The following is a 5496-nucleotide window of genomic DNA, read 5'->3' as shown; positions in this document are numbered from 1 at the left end:
TGTGTGCATGTGGAATGGCTGCCCGGTTGTGGAGATCAGAATTCAGTCTATCTCTCTCCAGCATAGAGGCACTTCATGTGGCAAGAATCAAGAAGAGAATTGGGAGATGGATGCTTCTTCGGGAGACACCGGATTGTTCCAAGAGGTTGAGGAGGCTAAAGGCTGAAGATCTATGCTGAAATCCATGGCCAGTTGGTCAATACACAGTCCCAATTAAATATTCAAAAAATCCAAAACACGCAAAAAGGTAGTATGCTCTATTTTACGAAAGAATTTTGCTTGTTTTTTATCGTTCATGGTCTAAATGGTGTGCACATGGGCTGAAATTTTATTTGAATGTTCCTTGCATTATGTTTGAGGGTTACAATTACTGTTATGCAAAACTTGTATTGATTAACAGCAATTATAAATTTTCAAAACCCAAAAAAACACTAATTTTGATGAAAATTGATAGTTTCTTTAATTTTGAGTGGGAAAAAATGAGTGGACATGGGATAAAATGAAGAAAAATGCTGAGTTTTAATTCTAATGATCAGTCATTAGAAAAAAACTAGAAAAAATCTATTTTTATTAAAAATAAATAGAAAAAAATAAAGAAAATTGGAAAAAATTGGTTTCTTACATTCAAAAAAAATAGAAAAATGAGATCTATATATGTGAATGTTTGACGGGGCTAAAGCATGAGGTTAACCCTTAGTTTGGCCCTTTTCCTTTGTGTTAAAGTGCGTACTTATTACTTTTACATACAAAAAATGACATAAAAGAACCTCTACACCTATGCACCATAGCAAAATTTAAACGGTGAGGGGGAGGATGATGTTATACAATAGTTTAAGCGCTAAAATAATAGAAATTTTGATTGGTCTCTTTATGCATAACATTTAGGATGCGGTTTATTTGGAAATAATGGATCTAGCAACGCGAGGTTCACCTTGGTGCTAGGTCCCTACAATGAAGCATTGCGTATTAGCGAAAATTCATTAAAAGGGTTGTTTTTGCACGACACATAGGCTGGTTTTATACCATAATTGTTTGTGCACAATAAGGCATACACCATTGCATCAATCATACACATGGTATCTATTCCTGACATGCATAGCAATTGGTTGAAGTATAAATGGCCCACACTGGAGAAAGTAAGGCACCCAAGTTGTAGATCTAGATGGTGGGTCCAAGGGGACAAGTGAGGATTGATACATTCCTAGAATGATATAATATTAGTACCAAGAGCAGAGTCTGTTTCGTATGTGTTATATGTGCTAGTGACACATCGAGGGGCCAATCCCCAAGGTGTAGGAGGGTCGCAATGGGGCCATGGCAATCAACCGAGGGGTGCCTCCTATGTTGTTCGACTACATGGTGAATTACACCAAAATGTGTGGGGTCTTCCTTTGAGGAGTCTGAGAAGGTTAAGGGTTGGACTACAAAACACAATAGGAACACAAAATGTATGTACAATGGCAAGGCAATGTGTCTTGTAGACACTCGTGACCGTGAGGCCGTGGGGTTGTGTTGTGCATGTCAGAGGTCCAACTAGTGCTATAGCCAATGCCAGCCCATTTTAGGTCCCATCATTAGACAAAGGATACATCTACCAAGTAATTCACCATGGGGAGTCCCAATACTATCTTAGAAGAAGAAAGATGGAACACTCGGTCTTTATATTGATTTTTGTGTCATCTCAACAAATGAGCCATAACCCCCCCACTGAAAATGCTATGTCAAGTCTAGTGTCTATCATTGCATACATTAAGCTACCCACTATGGATGGATGCATATGGGATCTTGGCCATCTTGGACTTCTCATCATGTGACTAGAAACAAATTTTTTTATTGATCTTTACATGAGGAGATAATGGGTAGCCAATATATTACCACCTTGCATATGGAAATGCTCAAGGACTTCATAAATGTGGTCCTTCAATGACAAGTATAGGATACTTTTAGAGCAACTGCACATGATGCACATACCAAGTAATTGAAAGAAATACCTCATGTCCTTCATCTCAAAGTTATTTTTGAGTTGATTCTTCAAATCATCTAGCTCATCATAAGCACTCCTAGCAGCAATTAGTGTATCGTCAACATATAGCACCATAAGGCTACTATCACGGGCCTTCTCATGTAAAGGCATGGATCCATATCATTGTGGGAATAATAACCATGTGAATGCATAAAGGCATCAAATTTATAATACCATTCTCTGTTTTCATGCTTAAATCCATGAAGATTCTTCCTCAACTTGCACACCAAGTATTCCTTGCCCTTTTCCTCAAAGCCCTTATGCTATTGCATATAGATATCCTCATACATGTTCCATGTAAGAAAGCCAGCTTAACATGCATTTGGTACAAGTTTAGATCCATTTGGATAACCAAAGCCAATACCAAGAAAAGATTATTCATCTTGACCATAGGAAATAATATCTCATCAAAGTCAATTTCCTTTTCATGTTTAAAATCCTTAGTAACCAAACATGCCTTGTATACTAGCTTAGGGAAACCTTTGGGTGCTCTTTAACTTATATACCCACTTGCATGGCAATGTATGTTTACCATATCTGGTAAGGAAACCAAATCCCATCTACAATTTTTCTATCACAAGTCAAATTCAGACTACACCTCTCCGAAGAGTGGCAATGACTCTGTGCATAACCTCCTCATGAGTCCTTAAGGGGCTCACCAAAATCTATCACTATGACATAATGCATAGAGGGCTCAAAATGATTAAGAGGATGTGAGGCTCTAGTAGAGTATCTCAAAGTTGGTTGTGGGACCTCTATTTTCTGTCCTCTCTATTTAGCATCATGATCCTACACAACATGCAAATCATGGGCTATAATATTATTGACTAGCTATAGGCTATCTAACTAGGACTAGCTATACTATAATAGAAGAATCCTCTTAATTGGAACCACAACATCATCAACTGGTTATTACGGGCTATCTAACTGGAGCTAGCTATAGTGTAATAGAAGACTCCTCCTAAAAAATAATTCTGTGTACCTCAACTAACTTCTTTGGTCTCATTTGCATAATTTTCTCATGGAACACAATGTCATGGATATGGATGGCCTTCTGAGTGTGTGGATCCCAAACGTGTGCCCATCTCACCTATATCACCATACCCAAGAACGATGTGTTTGACAAACTTCAAATCCACTTGTGTTTATATTTGGGAATATGGCAAAAAGCCTCACATCCAAAGACTCACAAGTGTAGATATGAGGGAGGTTTACTACACCACCATAACTATTCTACAACTCTACAACCAAAAGAAATACATGTGGATCTATTAATCAAATGAATAATAATAGTATACTTGCCTCAACCCAAAAATGTTGTGGTAAGCCTACTTGACTAAGCATAGTGTGGACTCTTTCCCGAATTGTCCTATTTAAGAACTCTACAATGCCATTCTAGGGTGGGATGTATGGGGTGGTCAATTGATGCTTCATACCCCTCTTATCATAAAACTTCTCAAATGCCTTAGAAACATAATCACCTCCTTTGTCAAATTGTAGGTATTTTAGTCTATATCTAGATTGGTTCTCAACCATAGGAAGAAATCATTGAAATCAATGCAAAAAATTTTATTTCTACTTTAGGTATAGGCCCAAATCTTAAGCAAATAGTTATCAATGAATGTAAAAAATACATTGTACCATCTAATGACCAACAGGGTATGGGACCATAAATATCTAAATGTACAAGAGCCAATGCCTCACCCACATGCATGCATAGAAGTATACTTTTTATGTGAGCTACAAGTCTTCCTATATCATATACACAATGATCACATGAATCAAAATATGAGTATGTAAGAGATAGTAAACAATGAAATCAAGTTGGGACTTTCATTTCTTTAAGTAACATATGCCCAAGATAGTGATGCCAAAGTGATACATGTGACAGATCCATCACAACCAAAACATGATCAATAGACCTAGATACAAGCAAGGGATACTCTATCAAAAATGAGTTTGCCATGTGTAATTTTCCATGCAGAATTACCAAAAGGTACATGATATCTATCATCATCCAACAATCTAGCTGAATAATGCTTCTAGTCAAAGCTAGGACATGACGTACATCATGCAGTAAAAAATGGGGTACTAGTATCAAACTGCAGTCTCACATCACCTATGCCAACAATGTCACATACATGATCATCCTTTAGTCTAAACTTGTAACAATGTGACAGGTATAAAACCACTGATGAATAACATGGAAGGAAGCCCCCAAATTTATAAGCCAACATTGTGAAGAAGCAACCCAAACATCGACCAATTAAGTAGCATCAAGTAAAGAAGGAGAACGTATGTAATCATTTGATCTACATTCCAAGGCATTTATTTGTTCTATCTTAATACTAGACTTAGGAACAATTATGATATCATCACAAGACTTGGTGTTATCTTGTGCTTTCCCTTTGCCTTTTTCATGTGTATCATAGCCACATTTTATGGTAGGTCTTATGTGACCCAACTTCCCACAATAATGATAAGTAAGAGAGGACTTAGGACCATGGACTTATTGTGTGACCACCCATGAGACTTAAACTTGGATTGTGAGTCTCTACCATTGATCATTCCCTTTACTATCATGTGTGCCTCTAATTTCAAGTGCATGACAAGTACATGCTATATCCATATTCTTCATATTCACTTATTCTATAAGAAAATCTCCCTCTACATTGGAGCATTTAAACCCATCTTTAGGGAGATTTACACTCATAATAGTACGTAATGTACCCCAAGATCAGGTAGTGTAACTAGCAAGAATAGAGACTTTATGTTATCCTCAAACTTAATGCCCTATAAGATAAACTAACTAATAATGGAGTTAAACTAATTCAAATGAGTGGACATAGGAGTACTCTTCTTCATGCAATGGTCCACAAGCTTCTTTAGCTAATACAATTGAGAAGCAATACTTTGGTTGTCATGAAGATCACACATCTTTTGCCATGAACCATAAGTGCCACCTTCTATGTCAATAACATTGAAATAGACCTACTTGGACAATGACAAGATAATGGTGAACTTACATAGCTCATCCAAAATATCCAATGCCTCTACATCAAACTCCTCAAGGTTTATGCATTTGCATTTCAATAGGTTGGATTTGCTTCTTTTGCAGCAATATCTTCCACCAATAGGTGAAGTTGGTGCCATCCAACTTGTCTACACGAAAGGTGACACTATTTCAATAGGTTGGATTTGCTTCTTTTGCAGCAATATCTTCCAATAGGTGAAGTTGGTGCCATCCAACTTGTCTACACTAAAGGTGACACTATCCCCAGTAGAAGAAAATGCCATGATAACTACAAAGCAAAGAGTAAAGGGATTGCTATAACAATAGCAAAACAATCCCAAAATTAGCACTTGAAATCAAATCGGAATGTCCAAGAGTAAAGAAAAGATTAATACATGTGCCTCATAACATTCACGTGCCCAATTACATGAAGAAATACATCTAGAATATGTACCTTCTT

This window comes from Lygodium microphyllum, chromosome 3 (assembly GCF_053477565.2).
Source record: "Lygodium microphyllum isolate KBCC chromosome 3, Lygodium_microphyllum_v1.1.10, whole genome shotgun sequence".
NCBI classification, from domain to species: domain Eukaryota; kingdom Viridiplantae; phylum Streptophyta; class Polypodiopsida; order Schizaeales; family Lygodiaceae; genus Lygodium; species Lygodium microphyllum.
Note: the sequence above shows the minus strand (reverse complement) of the source record.